The sequence below is a fragment of the Neofelis nebulosa genome, chromosome 1 (assembly GCF_028018385.1).
Source record: "Neofelis nebulosa isolate mNeoNeb1 chromosome 1, mNeoNeb1.pri, whole genome shotgun sequence".
NCBI classification, from domain to species: domain Eukaryota; kingdom Metazoa; phylum Chordata; class Mammalia; order Carnivora; family Felidae; genus Neofelis; species Neofelis nebulosa.
Genome location: NC_080782.1, coordinates 139,550,299 through 139,571,157, shown reverse-complemented (window position 1 = coordinate 139,571,157; position 20,859 = coordinate 139,550,299). Strand labels below are relative to the sequence as shown.

The window sequence follows — 20,859 nt, the reverse complement described above, 5'->3', positions numbered from 1 at the left end:
CTGCCTCCAAAACAAGATATCAGAATAGGAAATTGAATCTGAACTTCTCACATGGAAGGGCCAGAGCATTAATCATGGTGAGAACACTGGGGGTTTTTCATCTGAGTTTGACTGGTAGGGTTCATAAAATCTCTTTCATTTTTCATCAGGAGATTCCAAGTTTTGTATATTTATTATCCCTCTCATTATTTCACAGCCAGCAGCATATTTTACTTGTAGCAGTGCCTAACTTGGAATAATTTTGGAAACCACAATGCTTATGAGGCATGGCTTACTGGGGCACCAGCAAGCAAACCATACTCTTTATTAACAGACTGGGTTAAATATTGCTTACATTTGCACCCTGGTGTGCCCTGCCATTTCAGCTTTTTTCCCTAACACCAACTACAGGACATGGGGATAATTCAAACTTTGGACTTCCCCACGCCCGTACTTCTACGTTGTCACAGTTTCAAGGGACTTGCTATAAACATAATTTATGTAACTCCCTGTATTCATACTGAAAGGCATTGACCATTGAGTGGCAATGGCAATAACTGTTATTTTCATGGCAAATGCACTTCAGTGAAATATAGTATAAGGTTCCTCTGCTTCCTTCAGGCCACAGTCGACTCTTTAAAAATTAGTGTCCATGGGTGGTTGTCAATATAGATCAACCTCAAGGGGAAAATATGTTCACTGAGAGGTCCTTTGGCTGAGACTGTAATGCACAAGGAACACGGTGATTATAGACGTATTCTTGCCTCTTTATATATTTCCGTTCTTTCCCTACACTACCTCCTCTGTGAGTCCATTTGGCTTATGTTTGACGGATTGGACCATAAAGGAGTGAGTTTAGGTCACCCAGTTTATTTAATAAAACACAATTTGAATGTCTATCTTCAGAAGTAAAATGTTTATATATCTCATTTGGTGTTGTTGTCTATCAACTTGGTAAGATTATTGAGTGAACAAACACATTTCTCTCTAGTAAGGAAGATTTGGGTAATTCTCTTGAGCTCCCATGCAGGCAACAAGCAGAAAATATATGGACCGAGAGAGATGGGAGAAGAAGGGGGAGAGAGAGGTGGTCTTAGAAGGAGAGGAAGAGGAGGAAGAAAAGGCCAAAGAGGAAGGTAAGATCCATGTATATAGGAATCCAGGAGAGTAACAAGGAGTCTTTCCGCAGAGTATCTAGCATTTCTGGGCTCTTGTCAGAGTGTCCAAAGGATCCTGATAAATCAGTCACGCTGTTCGCTTTCTCACCTATTGGGTTCATAAGATCTCTTTCATGTTTCATCAGGAGATTCTAAGTTTTACATAACCATTAACTATCCCTCTCATTATTTTACCTGAGGAATTCATGACAGCACAGCTATTTTAAAACTTCAGGAAAATACAAGTTTCTGAGTTTCTACAAGTTTCTGAGTTTAAACTGGACCCAAAACGAGGCTGCTGAACCACTTTACTCTAACACTGAGCACAATGACCAGAACACTCAAAAAATGCTTTTGCAGTGACGAATGAGTGAGCAAAGAATGTTTCCCTTGGGCTACTAACTAGTTCAGGGGCAGTTTGGCATTATGATTATAAGGCCAGACTCTGACGCCACATTTGGTTTCAAATCCCAGCTGTGCGACCTTTTTGCACCTTGAAACTTCTTGCACCTCAGTTTCCTTATCTGTAAAATGAAAATATTAGGATCTATTTCATAGGATCGTGGTGAAGACTGAGTAGACTACTCTTAGCATCACACATGACTCATAGTCAATGCGATTGAAGTGTTACGAGGCCACCATGTTGCATAACTCCAAGGAGTATTACCCCCTTCAAAATGTGCATGAATGACACCCCCTAGAGTCATGCAGCATACAACGTACAAGGTCACACAATGGCCCCGACCATTTCCTATTATTATGACACCCTGCAATGATCCACATTCTCCTATTCCTCTCCATTCAAGTATCCAAAAGCTAGGTAGAGAACTATAAGCATGCATTATCTAAAATGCAAAATAAAGAATACCTTTTTGTGCAAATGTAAGAAAACCAAAGCATTTTCTGTACTATATATCTTTTTAAACATGTTCCTTCCCCAAAACAAGCACAAGGAAAACCACCTTCACTGGCAGGAATGAAGATCTTTTTAGTCAAGGAATAAAACATTTGGACCAGGACCAAATCAGGGTCTTGAGGTTAAGAGCCTGCATACTTGCCAGCCTCAACATTCTAGTATGGTAGCCTGGAAGAAAGGAAGTGTGCAGAGAGGTGCCCAAAGGACTTTCCAGAAGTATGGCTGGTGGAGTGTCTAGATCCCATCCCCCAAACACAGGGACTCAACAGATCAAAGCAGAGACACCCCTGGAGCATGATTTTTTGCCTCCTCAGAAACCTAACAGGACAACTGCCTTGAGAAACCATCCCCACCCCCACACCCATGGCTTCTAGCTATTCCTTCCTACTCAGTCCTTCCACCTCCATGTCCTCACATGCCCTCGAAGGACAGCTTCATAAACAGAAACTTAAAAAAAAAAAAAAAAAAAGGAATCAAGTTAACTTTGAGAACTCCAATACTTTTCACATGGAGAACTTCTTTCCTCCAAGAAACCTGAAGCCTGGAGAAATTCAGTTAACAGAAATTCTCTCAGAAAGTGAAGTTGGTTTCTTCATGTTTATAATGAGGTAATGTTTGAAAAGTCTAGTGAGGAAAGGACGGTGCATTACCAAAAATAAGGAGGACTGGCTTTTTTTTAATTGCCATTCCCAGAGCTTAAAAACAAAGCTGTGCCCCCACCCTGAAAAAAAAAATATTATATAAAGATGGCCAGATATATCCAGATTATATAATCTCTAGAATTGCAAAGAACAAAATGGCGAATGGGAGTGGTTTCTTTCATGTGGCAGGTTTCCCCTCCCACACCACCACTCTTTGGTCCTTGTCCACTAAAATACTTGCTTCACTTTAAACACAGAGGCAGACACTAAATTCTGGATTGCTCTCAAGTTGCCATTACCTAGAGTCAAAAAATTAGAAAAGAAGAAAAGAGGAAACAGAGAAGTGCGGGATGGGGGTGAGGGGAAGACCTCTGGCATACAAATCTCCATCCTCAGGGTAGTGAGGTGGCCAGTGAGCCTCCAGAAACCACATCCACGTTCCAGGGAAAAAGAAGACAAACAACGCAAAGCCTTCTTCTTGAGGGAGCCAGTCTCAGAATACTTGCCTCTCCATTTCATTGTTAGACCTGTAACTGGTGACTACCACTGGATGAAACTGGGCTAAACACTTCCAGCTTTTTGCTTCTGAGTTAGAGGAAAACAAGGAAGCAGATGACCAGAAATGGGTGTGGACTCAGCCAACCCAACTCAGCAAAATGGATTGGAACCAATGCACTTGAAATGAAAGCAACTGGGGGCACCTGGGTGGCTCAGACAGTTGAGCGTCCGACTCTTGATTTTGGCTCAGGTCGTGATCTCATAGTTTGTGGAATCAAGCCCAGAGTCGGGCTCTGCACTGACAGCACAGAGCCTGCTTGGAATGCTCTCTCTCCCTCTCTATGTGCCCTCCCTAGTTCGTGCACGTGCACGCACACACTCACTCAAAATAAATACATGTATCCGAATTAAACTAGAAAACATTAGAATAAATCATAAATAATTATTTATAATTATAAATTATTATAATTATAAATAAGTATTTCTAATAAATACATGTTTAAAAACCAAAAAGAAATCAAATAATTTTCAAAACATAAAATGAAAGTATCCGAATGAAACTAGAAAACAGTAGAATGTGCTTAACTGTTTTAGATCAACATCTGTAGTTTTAATGAGAACCGGAAGACTAAATGCAATCTCAAAGAACACCATATCATTCATTCTGTGTACAGCTTAGGTATTACGAATGTGTGGGAAATCTGCTGAAGAAGAGGAATCTTTGAAATTTATTGAACCCAAAGGATTGGGGCATAGACCAGCTTTTGTTACACCATAGAGCAGAGAGACTAAGAACATGAACTTTGCAGCCAAAATGACCTAGGTTCAAATTCTGACTCTGTCCTTAACAAAACTTATGAGCTCAGATAAGTAATTAGCTTCAGAGACTTGGTTACCCTTGGTTACCCTTTCCATTGGTTTAGAGTACTAATTAAATCAGATAATTCTGTAAAATGCCACAGCAGAATCTACCAACTGTACACCCCTTTTTCCATGACGGTGGAGTTGTAGCCGGAAAATAGCTGCCTGGTAAGAGACTACATTTCCCAGACCTCTTTGCAGCTAAGCTTGACCATGTGACCAAGACCAATCCAACGGAATCCAAATGCACAATGACACTTCATGGACCATAAACGTTGCACACCTAATCCTCCAGGCTGAATTTCCACTTCCTGCTGCTTGGAATGGCACCAGAGGGACCTTAAGAGACGGTACAGACTGTAAGCCTGAGTCCCTGAATGACTAGAGCAACTAATGTAGACTCTTACCTGAGAGAGAAACAAATTTTAACATTTCTTAAGCCATTCATTTACTGTAGTCTCGTGGTAGCTTACCCTACCTTAACATTGGTCCTGGCACATAGTAGCCCTTCAATAAATTGTAGCTACTCTTCAAATAATTAGGAAGAAGGCAATGTCATCAAATACTTTTTCCTTGGCAACAAAATCATGTTATTGACACAAACAAACTTCTGAATCCTTCTATTGCCCAGGTCTAAAATCAGGGAAGTTATTTATAGAGATTGTGGCATGTTTATTAACTTTACGTTTCAATGAGTGTTGGAAACCTAAGACTACAGTCAAATAATTTGGTGAAAAATGACACAGTAGTGAGTGTGTACACAGTTACCATATTACTTTTGTATAACAAGTCTTAAGCAAAAAGATTGACACTATTAAAGAAATAATAGGAATATACTAATCTAAGAAAAATGAAAGAATAATACCCTTAAGGGAACTCTAAGCAGATAGTTTCAAATAAAACTATAGTGATTCGATTAGAGCAATATTGACTTAAAGAAAATAGTAATTTAAGTAATCATAACTGAGTTCCATTTAAGTAAAAATATTTAACATGCTCAAGGTTCAAAATTTGAAATCATAAAAATAAATTACCCAGCAACACAGTGATATCAGAATGTGGGGTTTTATACAACTTTGACTTGTTAGTTTTTTAAATTCCTGAAGTCTTTCCTTTCAGGAAAAAATTTATGTAAAGCATGCCTCCTCTCTTCTGACTTCTACTCTCAGAATAAAGTGGGAAGGGGCGCCTGGGTGGCTCAGTCGGTTAAGCGGCCGACTCCAGCTCAGGTCACCATCTCGCGGTCCGTGAGTTCGAGCCCTGCGTCGGGCTCTGGGCTGATGGCTCAGAGCCTGGAGCCTGCTTCGGATTCTGTGTCTCCCTCTCTCTCTGCCCCTCCCCCGTTCATGCTCTGTCTCTCTCTGTCTCAAAAATAAATAAAACGTTAAAAAAAATTAAAAAAATAAAGTGGGAAAGAGCTTTCTAGAAAATGAGTCATTTACATGTGTATACATACGACTTTTTTTCCCCTCACGACTATAAATCTAAATTTAGCCCCCTGCTCCACCTCTAGGGAAGATTTTACAGCAATCCTGAACAGATCAACTTACCCAAAACAGAGACTATCAGAGATTCTTTTGATGTATAACAATAGGATAGGGGCATTTGATTTTTAAAAGAGCATAGTCACTCACCTTCTTATCGAAATCAATATAAAAGAGTTTAAGAGAATAAAGAAAGCACAACTTATTGTCTCAAGTGCAATGTGAATACACTTTTTTTTATGAGAATTTAATCTCAGATTCCTTATATTAAAGAAATATAATAGGGGCACCTGGGTGGCTCATTCGGTTGAGCGTCCGACTTGGATTCAGGTCATGATCTCAGGGTCTGTGAGTTTGAAACCCCTGTTGGGCTCTGTGCTGACAGCTCAGAGCCTGGAGCCTACTTCAGATTCTGTCTCCATGTCTCTGCCCCTCCCCCACTCGTGCTTGCGCGCACCCGTGCACACGCTCTCTCTCTCTTTCTCTCTCTCTCAAAAATCAATAAACATTTTGTAAAAAATTAAAAATATATATATAATAGTTGCCCAAGAAATGATCACGAACAAAATGTTTCCTTTTGATTTCTAGAGATCTAAGTTTTCTGCCTTTAATGTTTAGGATTGATACCTAGATTTGTAAACATATTCTTTTAGTGTGTGACAAATTGCCTCAAGCTCTGACTTTTTCATTTTACCCACGCCTTTGATTTAAAAAAAAAAAAAAGGTATAAACATATTTTTAAATTTTTGCTATATTTCAATACTGTGAAAATCAAAAAACTACCACACAATCAAATACTTCTTTAGCATCTACAATGTGTAGAGTGCTGTGGATAGCACTCCGAATCCCTACGCCCACCCTCACCCCCAAAACGAGAAAAAAAAACAAAGTACAGCAACAGGCAAGATCTTTGAAACCTCCTGGTCCACCACCTCCGATTGGTGAGGAGGGAAGGGAAGCTGGAAGCAATTTTTCCCATATGGAGGATCACAAACCAAGTCACAAAAGTGTAGCTCCTCCCCTTCCCTGTGTAATGCTCTTTTTGCCCCACATATATCATTTATTTAGCAACAAAAATATTTATCAAGTCTCAACTATTTGCTATTACGAGGGCCAAGCGCTGAGGGCATAAAATGAGGTAGGAAATTTTTAATGTTCCTTTAACAGCTATCTTCAAAATGCTTCTTCCAGTGAGAATGGACTTTGTTTAGGAAAATGCCGGATAGAGGCGAGGGTTAAAAAGCACCCTTCAGGAGACTGACACTTGGCTGTAGGTAATCTTCAGAAAAGAAAGCAAAACTGTTTAAAATCCCACTCAGACTTGACAATTGTAATGAGGCATACAATTTACTGCAGCATACTTATCGTTGTAACAAAATGGCAACAACCTGAATACCTACCTATTAAAATTGGAATATGGGGCGTCTGGGTGGCTCACTCGGTTGAGCAGCGGACTTCCGCTCAGGTCATGATTTCATGGTTTGTGGGATAGAGCCCCACATCGGGCTCTGTGCTGACAGCTCAGAGCCTGGAGCCTGCTTTGGAGTCTGTGTCTCCCTCTCTCTCTGCCCCTTCCTGATTTACACTGTGTCTCTCTCTCCCTCTCTCTCTCTCTCTTTCTGTCAAAAATAAGTAAACATTAAAAAAATTTTTTTAGAAACTTCCTTTATCTCAACTCCCCCAAGATATATGCTGGCAATCATAACCCAAGCTTATGGTCCCCTGATACACATCTGAAGGGTGTCATGACTGAGGTTTTAGTAAATGGCAATAAATGGCATTTTCCTAACAACATCTAACCTCACAAGGTCCTGGAAACCTTGCTTCCAATATTCCTTAGAGACTTTCGCTGTCCCTAACCCCCTCCCAACCTGAGGGTATATAATCAGTTACTGGTCACAATCCCAGTGCAGCTTTCTGCCCATGGGTTCTGTCCCCGTGCCTTAATAAAATCACCTTTTTGCACCGGAGGTGTCTTCAAAAATTCTTTCTTGGCCATCAGCTCTGAACCCCCAAAACCCCATCACTACTAAGTGAAGAAGCTAGCTACGGAATAACACAGCTATTTCATGCAAGTTATGTTAAACATACTCCAAAATCCTCAATACTTTTCACAGGAAATGTGCATACAAATAGCAGTTATCTGGCAGAGAGGACACTAAACAAATAGCAGTGTTTTTAATGTCTGGGAAGGAGACCTAAATTCCAGATGCTAGTCAAAAAGGACTTTACCCAGGTCTTTCGAGTCGGAATTTTATCGAGGACAATGTATGCATTTATTGCTTGTATAATCAAACTTTAAATATTTTTAAAATAATTTTGAAATTAAAAGAACTAAAAAAGATCTACTTATGAAACTAGGTATTCTAAATTTAAACATTATTTAAATCAATCTATCTTAACCTTAAACATGTTAACACCTTTAAGGTAAACTATAAAGGACATGGATATACTAGGTGAATTTCTAGATCCCTAATAGATGAAGTGAGAATATTTAATAAATCAGAGTCACCATTGAGACGGATGTGTTTGATATTCTGAAATTATCTTAAAATACTATTTCATAAAATAACTGTAAGGTCTCGCTTTCAAATCTGATTGATTTATTAATGTTTCCTAAAAGAATATTTACAACCTAAAATATCTTTGACCACAGAAAAGTATTAGCTACTATGGACTGCATTTTTGTAATAGCTTGAGATCCGTAGGACACCGAATACTTCCCCATTTTTAGCTCTAAGGAAGAGCAATGAACAAAAGAAAAAGTAATAGGGCAACCCACTGTGGGTCAAGAAATGTTACTTCTTTAAAACAAGTCCTTATGTGTCGGTGAGAGTATGTTAAAATACTATTTTAATGGGAATTTTGAGGCTATTTATTTTCCTTCCTCTTTATAATCAAAAGTTCAACTGTAAATCTCTTCTTCCTATGTAACAGAAATATTTCGGACTCAGAAATGCTGTTCCTACTCACTTCAGCTTAACTTCTCTGAGTTTGACCTACATTCTTATCTACGTGGGTTATCTTCACCCCACTCTCAAGAATGTTGTGTTTCAAATGCTAAAACGGTAATCTCCGTGAATGATCTGTTACAAGGGGGACACCACAGGGATGGGAGACCAGATCAAGCCTGTTGGAGATCCACAGTTGTTTTTCCAGAAAAATCAGGCCTGAACTTAACAAATATCCACAAGAGTAAATGGAAGCAGCCAGAAGTCATTTCTATTTTGATGCAGACGGCATTAGATAATTTCTGAAGTAAATTTGCCCTTTTAATTATGTTTGTTTACACTGACTCTGAAATGCATGTGGTTTGCATTCCTGAGCACGTATGGATTGATTTTCAGAGAAGGTGCTCAGAAGGGGGACAGGAATACACATGGTTTTAATAAGGACTAGGGATAGCCTGCAAAGTAAGTAATCCACATAAGGGTAATAAAAGACCATTTAGTTCGGTCAATTATCTGGTTAGGTAAATATAGACTAGCCAGGCTCCCCTTATCCACTTAGCACACTTCTGGAGGTGGGGGTGGAGGGCTCCGTTCAGGTCAGTGGACATAGGCTCCAGGAATACATACGCTTTGTTATTCCAGGTAAAACATTTTTTTACAATCAGTGAATCGTTAAACCGAGTGAAGGGCATTCACACTGCTAACATTTGGGGGCAGGATGTTCTTACACAAGGGCCAGAAGATAGGCAGGAAGAATCAGTCTTTGTGAGTTAAGGACAGTTACAGATCCTTGGGGGGGGGGGGGGGGGGGGGGTATCACCTCTGTTCCTCCTGCCTTCATTTTGGCCTCCTCTTCCTTCTTCTTTCATCCGGGCCTGAAGTGTTTCCCACAAGGTGCCAGGTAGGATCCCAGCTCTCCCAGGACATGGTGTGTTGATTTTTCATGGAAAATGCCTTCTCCTGAAATTAAAAAAAAAAAAAAAAAAATTAATGTTTCTTTTTCTTTGAGAGAAGGGGAACAAGAATGAGCAGGTGAGGGGCAGAAGAGAGGGAGACAGAGAACCGGAAGCTGGCTCTGTGCTGGCAGCACAGAGGCTGCTGTGGGGCTTGCACCCACGAATTGTGAGATCGTGACCTGAGCCGAAGTCAGACACCCAACGGACTGAGCCACCCAGGCACCCCTCTCCTGAATTTTTTTTAAAGCCAATCAATAAACAAGGGAACAAACACACTAAGAGAACCCCTCCTCCTTCCAACTTTAATTCAGCTTTAGATTATTCACAGGGTTCAAAGTCAAGTAGGGTCACATGCAGTTTGAGCTGAACCTGGCCATCACCCAGCTCAGAACACTCATCTGCAGATGGGAAATGAAGAGTCCCAGAGAGAACGAATGGTTTGCCTAAATGCATCATGAGTTGATGGCCAAGTTTGGACTAGAACCCTGGTCAGCCGGAGCCAAGGCTGAAGGCTTTGGTGGAAACCAGGACCAAAAAAAATAAAATGAAGAAGTTAAATCTCCTTCAGAAAATATCATGCGTTGCAATGTAAACTTAAGACAGTGAGCTTAAGAACTATGTCTGATTTAGGTTTTTTTTTTTTCTATAGTACAACTCTTTTTTACATAACACAACTAAAAGACAATTTGGAGTTGACAATATTTCACACTTTCTGTCCTGATTGTGAACATCCCTTTATCTGGGTGACCTAGTCTCTTATTTTTCTAGTGTATTTCAACTGAGAGTGTGAATCTTTGCAAAAGAACTATTTCTTGAGCTATTTTTTTTCTTTGCCCTTTCAAGGTCCCACTGTGAGAACTATTTGAGCTAGAATATGATCGTGAAGGATGAAACTTTTTCCACTGGTAATATGGTTTCCCTTAGGGCATAGTCTGCCTTTGTACTCGAAAATCTTATTAATTGAGTTACTATTGTATGATCAAAAATACTTCACATTTACAAAAAGAAAAACACATTAGAGTAAGGTCAGTTTGACAAAAGTGTGATATTTGCAGAGAACGCCAAGCGTTATCCATTTAAAAGGCCAAGTCAAATAAGACACAATTAGATCTCATTTGGCCTCCTACCTCTCCGGATTCATAAACTCACATTTCAGCGATCTTGGGGGAATGAGTTTCGCCTTAATTGTATCTTGTTTCCCTTGGCCAATCTAACTTACTCAGAATCTTCTGACAGGCGCTTTCAGCAAATATCACACGTCCTTGTGTCCTGCTGACCTTTTTTTCCAACTGGCTTTTCTTTTACCTTATTAAATGTTTTTGAACAGATATCCTATTTTATTTTGTTTAGAAAGATAAAATAAAGGGTAAGAATGTATTCATCCACATGGCTGTGAGAAGAAAACAGACATCAACAGCAGAATTTTTAGAAAAACGTGTTTCAAACCAGTTCTGAAAATGCAGTTTTCTCCCAAGAATATACATGGCTCATCAACCCGTGTTCTGCTATGCAATGAGATCGCAAAGATTTTTCTAAAACTCAGAGAAAGAGATCTGAAGTGCCAAGACTTTGCGCGAGGTAAAAATGTCGACTAAAAGTTTCAATTTCGAAGCGGCTTGTTGTAAATGGACTTAAAAGTTCTGGAACACAGTACAGCCCTTCAAGGGGACCTGGAGTGGCCAGGACTTGCATGCGGCGTTATCTAGACCCACCCACCTGGCCACGCCTACTTGACCATTCGCTCCTTATCAGCCCCCAACTCTGGGTGCCTCTCATCTATTTTTTTTTTTTTCTGCTCTCAAGCTGCCAAGACTTGAACCTCAAAGGTACAAAGTACACTGAGGGATTCTACTACAGGTGCATTCTGCAATACCACTGAGTAGTAGAAATACATGGGCTTTGGCCCCAGACGGGTCACTATCTTTACCACGCTACAGTCTCCCCTGGGGGGCCTCATCGACTCTCACCGCCTCAAAGGTCATCTCTTGGTGCTTTATGTCACGACGAACTGCTGGGCCGGGAAGTCCCCCGAATTTCCGAACCCCTGAATTTGACCGGAAGTTCCACCACTTACTAGCTAAATAACCGTAAGCAAATGGCTTCAATTCCCTGCTTCTCTTTGTCCAATTCAATCAGGGTAGTCGTGTTGATCACGCAAGGCTACTGTGATGAAAGGTATATAATACACACAGTATAGGGTCTGGTACATAACTGGGTCATCACAACACTTCAGCGTGACTCAGCAGTTTTTCCTTCCTTTCTCTTTGACCCCTTGGGGCATTCCCCTAAAGCCACTCCCGACAGATTCGAGAGTCCTTCCCACCCTCCACCAAGGAGAAAACCAAAGTCATCCTGCCAATGGTTCATAGCCTCCCCCGTCTTGGGCCATCCTGATGTCTCCCCTCAGGCTCAGGATCTCTCCACGCTCCCCTCAGACCCTGCCTCTGTCCTGGCTCCCCTCGGGGCGGTGCACTTCTGTCTTCCTTGCTTTTCCTATCACATCTTACTTGCTTGTTCTCCTGCATGTTAGTAATTCATCAAATGAATGTTGGTTAAAGGTAGGCTCTCCTTCCTCCCCACCAGCTCCTTCTCCCCTCTTTACAGGTGTTCAGAAACCCTTAGTCTAAAATGAAATCTCTGGGCTGGGCTCCCCTCTGCTTTTCACGAGCTCTTCACCCACCACAACAGCATATAGGATTGCAGAGTCAGGCTGCCTCTTCCACTTACGAACTGTGTGTTGTTCTTGGACAGACATCTTAACCTGTCTGGAACTCAGTTTCTCTGTTAGTGGGAGGGAAAGACAACTGTCTTGAGATGAGTTAATTCACCTAAAGCACTTAAAGCAGTGCTTGGTACACTAAGTGCTCAGTGCCATGTGTTAAACTTCGCCACCCACAACACACACCCCTTACCCCCTTCCTCCTCAACCACAGACTATCAGAGACTTGGAATTTCTTTTTTCTTTTTTCTTTTTACATTATTTTTGAGAGAGAGAGAGAGCAAGAGAGCATGAGCAGGTGAGGGGCAGAGAAAGAGGGAAAGAGAGAATCCGAAGCAGGATTCAGCTGACAGCACTGAGCACCATGCTGGTCTCTATCTCACCAACTGTGAGATCATGACCTGAGCCAAAATCAAGAGTGGGAGTCTTAACTGACTGAGCCAACCAGGCGCCCTGGAATTTACTTCTCAAAGGTATTTACGGCCTCCTAACCTCCAAATGAAATGCTATACCTCTTTTCCCCCTCCTTCTCTGTCTTCATTCTTCCTCACAGTTGACACCACTCCTATTGGGGTATTTCTTGTCTTGAAATAAGGGAGGAATTAACTGACACGTGTCTCCTGTGGTCCTCTCCTACCCAGGCTGTGAACTTGAGACTAGCACTGCTCCAAGAAACAGGACTGAAGTGTCAGAAAGAAGCTACAGACAGATGTCTAATTTTTGGCCCTTCACTCAAAACTCCTGGTAGAAGGCTCTGTGATTCCCCATCCCTTTGCCCAAATTGAGTTCTCATGGGCTGGAAAAAGAGATCCTAGAGAGAAATGCAAGATATTTAGGTACAGCAGAGCTTTGAAGGGAGACATGGAACATCTTCCCCACTTATAAGGTCAAGGCCAAGGTTGAATCTAGAGACAGCACCGAAGCAGAAAAGAAGCCATGGGTAGCTGACATAGCCTCCTGACAAAGCTTCCTTTCGAGCCCAGATGGCAAAATAAAGCAACAGGAAGTTTCCATTCCCCTTCCACCAGAGAGATAAGGAAGTCCTGAAGGAAGATGGGAAGATTCAAAGGGGTCTCATGGTTATGTTGAAAGGATTCAGCTCTGGAGGGCAGCATGCCCTATGGGGCTGGAAACCCAGTGGGATCACTAACATTTCAGAGGACTCTAGTGGGGACGGAAGCCCAGAACTAAATCCATGACCACAGGCCTGTGAAAACCCTCCCAAGCAAGCTTCATGCCTCTCCCAAGGTGCCAAGAGTTGCGTGCTGCACAGAGGAGACAAAGACAAAGAATAACCCAGACTCTAGCACATACACCCTCTGTAGATTATCAGCTCCTTGAGGACAGAACCCTGTCATTCTTTGTGTACCTTAGTACTGTACTCACACTGAGCAACAAATTTCTTTTGAATTGAGTTAATGGATTACTTTGTGTCCCTTTCCTTTACATTGAGATGGCACAAAAATCATCTCCCCATGTCTTTTTTTTAATGATGCATTAAAAAGCAACAGTGGTTCTAGGGGCGCCTGGGTGACTCAGTCAGTTAAGCATCCAACTTCATTCAGCTCAGGTCATGATCTTGTGGCTCGTGAGTTTGAGTCCAGGGTCAGGCTCTGTGCTGACAGCCCAGAGCCTGGAGCCCGTTTCAGATGCTGTGTCTCCCTCGCTCTCTGCCCCTCCCCCGTTCACACTTTGTGTCTTTCTCTCTCAAAAATAAATAAACATTTAAAAAAGAATTTTGGGGGGCGCCTGGGTGGCTCGGTCGGTTGAGCGTCGGACTTCGGCTCAGGTCATGATCTCACGGTCCGTGGGTTCGAGCCCCGCGTCGGGCTCTGTGCTGACAGCTCAGAGCCTGGAGCCTGTTTCAGATTCTGTGTCTCCCTCTTTCTCTGACACACCCCCCCCCCCCCCCCGTTCATGCTCTGTCTCTGTCTCAAAAATAAATAAATGTTAAAAAAAATTTTTTTAATAAAATTAAATTTTAAAAAAAGAATTTTTTTTTTAAGCAACAGTGGTTCTGGATAGATGAGGAAAGTTTATGAGAGAACAAATTTCAACATTGGTACAGTATAGCTACGCATTCAGCTGGAATGTTTAATAAATATTTTAAATAGCTTCAACCACTAGGGGGAGTACGCACAGGTGTGCTTGAAATGGCTAACAAATTGCATTGCGATGTTTAATTGGCAATTATAAAGCTCACGAGGAAGCACAGTCTTCTCTCTGTTAAAAAAAAATGTAAATGCCTAGAAAAATAGAGGTGTATAATATGTCAAATGATGTTATTTCTCATCAGACGCAAAGTTCCAACACTAGTTTATGCAGGCACTGTGAAGGTGTTAAATACTACGTGTAGGAATCTGCTGCTTTTCTGTGCTCTTCCGCCTTAAGCAGCACCTCCAGATGAGTCAAGTCTACAGCCCAATCCTGAGGTTACATTTTAGAACCAGCCAATTAAAAACCACGTATTAAATCTGTCTCGTTTCTCACTGAAAAATTCCAGAAGGAACTTTAGTGATCATCGTCTTACAGTTGAAATAAAAGAGGCCCAGAGTAGTTCATCAATTATCCAGGGTCGCATATGCACCTAGCAGATAAACCCGCACTAAAAACTTTAGGTCTAAGGGAATAGAAAAGCATTAAAACAGTCTAAACAATGTACACTGTCACCTAGCAGATTCCCTGTGTAAAGTCCCAAGTAATAAAGTTTTCTTAGACTTAGTACATCAAGGGGCTCCTGGGTGGTTCAGTCGAGTGTCCTCGGACACTCAGTTGAGGTCGTGATCTCACGGTTGGTGAGTTCTAGCCCCACATCGGGCGCTGTGCCGACTGTTCTGGAGCCTGGAGCCTGCTTCAGATTCTATGTCTCCTTCTCTCTCTGTCCCTCCCCTGCTCACACTCTGTCTGTCTCTCTCTCTAGAAAGTAAATAAACATTAAAAACAAATATTTAGAAAGAACTTAGTACATCAAAATAATGCAAAATAAAATAGTAATTCCATTCTTTGCTGTGAAAAATGTGTGGAATTTTAAGAATGATAATATACAGTATTGGCAAATAACAGGGAATGGTCTTTCTCATGTATTTTGGTAGAAGTATAAACTGGTACAGTAATTTTGAAATGCAATTGAGCCAGGAAAATTAAAAGTTTTAAAGTTCGCAGTTTCACACAGAACTTAATATTCAGCCTTGTTCATTGCTACATTATATATAATAAGGAAGTAATAAAAGCCTAAATGTCCAAGAATCAGGAAGCATTTAAATCTCTCACGTGTTGGGCGCCTGGGTGGCTCAGTCGGTTAAGTGTTGGACTTTGGCTCATGTCATGATCTCACGGTTTGTGGGTTCGAGCCCCACGTCGGGCTCTATGCTGGCAGCTCGGAGCCTGGAGCCTGCTTCGGATTCTGTGTCTCCCTCTCTCCCTGCCCCTCCCTTTTCATGCTCTGTCTCTCTCTGTCTCAAAAATAAATAAAACATTTAAATAAATAAATAAATAAATAAATAAATAAATAAATCATGTGCATCCAGATGATGGCTCTCTGTATAGCCATAAAAAATCATTATTCTGAAAACTACTTAGTAACATAAGGAAATACACTTAGTATAAAATATACCACTTATGTAGAAATGTATGAGTGTGTGTGGGAGAGAGAGAGTGAGAGTAATGAAAGAGTTATTTTTAGCTATGGAACTCTGAGTAATTTTCTGTTTATAATTCTTAGTGTTTTGGGCAACCGTAAGCAAGCTACTTAAAAAGTCTTTTGATTCTCAGGGAAGGTGAGAGGAGGAAGGGCCACCTGGCTACTTCCTACCAGTGTCACTGAAATCTTAAACATCCTTCCCCGTGTATGTCTGGGGACCACCACTGGTACCCTCAGGAGTATTGACTTCTGGTTGGGTCACTGTACTGCCAGGCTTTGGGGCAGGGTTAACCCCACCCCTAGAGGACTGAGGCAAAAATTGCCACCTGTCGCTAGTCCCTGGCTCAGTCTTCAGAGCAAAAACAGCGTCCGCTCTTCATATTCTGTCAGGGCAGGAGCAAACCAAACTAGGTTGCCTTTCTCCTCAGGAAAGTGATCTATTTTAAGTTTCCTCCCTCTCTCCCTCTCCATCCTCCCTCCATTTTCTCCATAGCATTTATCACTCTCTAAAACGATATAACTATATACACATAGTCTATAACTATGTAATTATATAATTAGGATGCCTAGGTGGCTCAGTCAAGTTGAGGTTCTGACTCTTGGTTTCCACTCAGGTCATGATCTCAGTCTCATGGGATCGAGGCCCACATCGGGCTCCACACTGAGTGTGGAGCCTGCTTCAGATTCTCCCCCCCCCCTCTCCCTCCCTCTCTCTCTCTCTCCCTAAAATAAAATAAATTTTTAAAAACTAAAATACTATATAATTTATTCATCAACTATGTTACATGATCTCTTTTCTTCCCTAATATAGCCCTATTACCTGAACACATAGAATAGGCTCTTTAAAAAAAAATGTTTATTTATTTTTGAGAGAGTGAGACAGAGCATGAGCAGGGGAGGGGCAGAGAGAGAGGGAGACACAGAATCTGAAGCAGGCTCCAGGCTCTGAGCTGTCAGCACAGAGCCTAATGCAGGGCTCAAACCCATGAACCATGAGATTATGACCTGAGCCAAAGTCAGATGCTTAACCGACTGAGCCACCCTGGTGCCCCCATAATAGACTCTTAATAAGTAGTTTTGAAAGAACAGATGCATAAAAAATGGACAAACTAATGAACAGATATTATAGCTCTTTAAAATTTCCTTTACCAGAGAATCAATTTATAAAGTAAAAGTTGTAACTGACAACTTATAAGCCGTATCCAGATCATTTTAGTACCTGCAATATTTTCCTATAAGTTTTTTATTTAGAAATAATTTTAGGTCACAAGATGCTGTGAAAACAACATAGTGAGTTTACAACATACCCTTCCTCTCGCTTCCCCCATAACATCTTAACATCATCCCGATGGCTTTTCACATTGAAATGCATGCCTCCATTTAAAAATCAGAAAATTGAATGCAAAAACAGAGATGTATAACTTCTCCTTAAAAACCATTAGATCTGGTGACCCTGGGCCCACCTCCCTGCCTGCAGCAATCACCTGAGCCTGACAATGGTTGCCCCCTCCAGGCAGGGCATGTGCAGACCTGTCTGGCACCGACTTAACCACTCTCTGTTCTATTGCCTCCCTTGAGATTGTTGGTTCACATTTACCTTCATACACACCACTTGCATATAAACACCCCTTCCTGCAATCTATGACATGAATTGTTTTATTTTGTTTATTGTAGTGGGTTGCGTTGTTTTGTTTTTTTTTCCCTGATGTATTCCACATGCTTAGGACAGTGGCTGACAAATGCCAATTGACTAAATCAACTGATTAATGATTAAACCAAGACAACTCATTTATGTTACCAGCCTGACCTTCGTAGGCATTTACGTGTAAGCCTCTGGGGTAAGCAGATGAGCTTCTCCATTGTGGAGCAGTTTTGCTCTGGCGAAGTGACAGTCTCCCAAAGGGACTTCCCCCATTTGCTATGGCTGATATCCTCCCCACTGTTATCCTCTGTCCAGGTGCAGATTCCTGCCTTTGTTATAATTGTTCTTGAGAAGAAAAACTCATTCTGTAGTGTTTCGGGGGGATCAAGATAGGTCCACATTGACTTGGGCACAGTTCTCAGAGTTACAGAAACTGACTTATTTGCACAGCTAGTATCCCAGGTCTAAGCCAGCTCCCAAGAGGAGTGGGTGGGAAAGCTTCTAGGGTCTGCCAACCTATGTCCCTTTGTTCCACCCCTTTGCCAACATAGTCCTAGACTCAGCTCTTGGGTCCGTCTATTTTAAACACATGGTTATTTCACTCCAGTGAAATAACTTTCACAGTGGTTGTGTTACCTTTTCTTAAAAGAGCCTCTGGACTCCTTAGGCCAAGTAGGGCACACCGTATCTCTGCTCTATATACTGGAGTTATTCAGAGACAAAGACTTTCTAACAGAAAAAGAGTATCTCAGTATAGAATTTTGGTAGAGCAATGTAAACATCTTGCCTTACTTCTAATAAGTAAGGAAAAGTACTCAAATGATTCTTATAACAAAAATTACTTGCTATAGACTTGATCTCTTCATTTAAAATACAACAATGTCAGGTGTTCTGTTTTACATTTCCCCAGACACCCCACTGCATGTCAATATAGAAGGGACTTGATTTTATGTGCCATGTGGATATACAGAAAAATCTGGAAGTGAAACCACCAAAATATTAATAGCATCTGTATTTACACAGATGAATCAGTATCCTTCTCCTAAAAAATGGGTATACTATGTACCTGTTAAGAAGATTTTTGGTTGCAAGTAATTAATGCCCAGTAACACTGCTTAACCAAACTGAGGTTTATTTTTCACATAATAACAAGTCCTTAGACAGGTTGCTCTGACCTTGGTTTAGTGGTTCACTGATGTTATCAAGGAAGCAAACTTTATATCTTTCTTCTATTACCCTTAGTGTATTGGCTTATCATCCTTAGGCTTTCCCAGAGGACCCCAAACACCTCATCCTCTGTCTCATTTCTAGAACAATGCCTTATGCCCACCCCTCTCTACAAGTGAAAGGGAACAGAAATGCTGGAATTATCCTAGACAAAGGAAAATGACCACAGTAGTTGTACTGTGCACAACCCATTAAAGTGTACATGGTCCCACATAGAACTGTTGCTTTTATTTTTCTTTGTTTTTTAATTTTTTAATGCTTATTTTTTTATAATGAACTTTCTTTTTTCTTTTTTTGAGAATATTTTTAATGTTTTGTTTATTTTTGAGAGAGAGAGAGAGAGAGAGAGAGAGAGAGCTAGGGAGGGGCAGAGAGAGAGGGAGACACAGAGCCCAAAACAGCTCCAGGCTTCAAGCTGTCAGCACAGAGCCCAACACGGGGCTCAAACCTACAAACTGTGAGATCATGACCTGAGCCAAAGTCGGGTGTTCAACCAACTAAGCCACCCAGGAGCCCGCTTATTCATTCATTCATTCATTCATTCATTTAGAATTGTTGCTTTTCATACCTTGGGGCTGCCCTGAACCAAATGGTGGTCCTTTGGGGAAGAACAGCTCTTGAGGTGGGTGGGGGAAGATACACAATTAACATCTGCCACAGATTCTCATAATCCACTCTTTTCATGTTCTGTCACAGCTGCCGGATGTGGTTTTTAAATATCTTTGATGCTGCATCATTGTTTTCTGTCTCTGATGAGTGAGAAAATCATTAGTTCCTGAGAAAGCCTCAAATTCCTGGCAATCAGCCATTTGCAGTTTTGTTTGATCCGAGAAGACCCTGATAGGTTACCCTCAGCATTAAAAATGATACTTCAGCCCTCAAGTGGTCACTTTATTTTTTTTAATTTTTTTAATGTTTTTATTTATTTTTTGAGACAGAGAGAGACAGAGCATGAGTGGGGAGGGAGAGAGAGGGAGGGAGACACAGAATCCGAAGCAGGCTCCAGGCTCTGAGCTATCAGCACAGAGCCTGACGCAGGGCTTGAACTCACAGACCGTGAGATCATGACCCGAGCTGACGTCGATTCTTAACTGACTAAGCCACCCAGGCACCCCTCAAGTGGTCACTTTAAGCTAGTCAATAAACTGAGATGTTGCTGAGATACATCACTTAAACCAGCCTTTTGAAATCACTGGAGTGGTCTTTACCTACATGAAAAAAAAATGTCCTATGTCTTCCCTCACTTAAAAAGTGTGGGGGCGTTTGGGTGGCTCAGTTCGTTGAGCTTCTCACTCTTGATTTGGGCTCAGGTCATGATCCTGGGGTCCTGGGATCAAGCCCTACATTGGGCTCCATGCTGACAACACAGAGCCTGTTTGGGATTCTCCCTCCCTCTCCTTCTGTCCCTACCCACTGCTCCAAATAAATAAATAAATAAACAGTAAACAAACAAATAAATAGTAAACATCTTTTCCTGAAAAGCAGCCAGTCTTATATTTGTTACCCATTTCTCAGCACATTTCTGAGAAGACATAATCCCAGTAGCTACAATTTTGTCATATTCAGAACTTTTCAGTCTCTCCCACCATTAAATCAACCACAAACCACGTTCTGTGACTAAAACAATGTGTGGGTTGATATGCGCCGTGGCTTCCTTTATTCCTTTTGCAGCCCCCTTCCCTGCTGAGCAGAAAGTTTTGTTAGTACTAAACGAGTGAACATTTTCCACACTCTGCGATGCCCTTACATTCATCATTACCTAAGTGCAAAGAACACTTTCTTGAAGCTTGCATTTTTTTTTAGCATAAACAGAGGAAGCAGACCTCACACACCTCTCCCTTCATTTATGTTCCTCCCACATATTGAAGGAAATTTCACCCAATTATAAAATAAAATGTCTGTTTGCATGGTCTTCACAGTAATTGTTCCTCCGTATTGGGTGCTAGTGACTTTACACCATCCCGTCTTGTCATTTGACAAGGAATTTGTCAAAGGCTTTTTTTTTCCTTGCTTGCTTTACATCTGATCATAATAATTATCTTCACTTTCTTAGCTACCTTTATAACTTTCTTAAGACTGGTGTAATTTTCTTTTTTCCTATAAGTATTGAAGCTTTGAATGAAGCCTTTGTATGTCTGCCCTTCTCTTAAATGCCAGCAGTTTTGTCCTGGAAAGCATTCTTTTATAC

At 41.2% G+C, this 20,859-nt stretch overlaps 1 long non-coding RNA gene across 3 annotated transcripts in view; it reads right to left on the bottom strand.

The window, feature by feature from the left end:
• Positions 1–20,859, bottom strand: part of LOC131516652 (uncharacterized) — an 80,605-nt gene that overhangs the window by 14,459 nt on the left and 45,287 nt on the right. For 2 of the 3 annotated variants that reach the window (XR_009264185.1, XR_009264186.1), the window contains exons 3-4: positions 19,240–19,420; positions 9,308–9,447 (exon numbers count right to left, since the gene is read on the bottom strand). This is a non-coding gene — a long non-coding RNA (uncharacterized LOC131516652). The remainder of the gene's footprint in view (positions 1–9,307; positions 9,448–19,239; positions 19,421–20,859) is intronic. The other variant, XR_009264187.1, reaches the window with a different exon arrangement.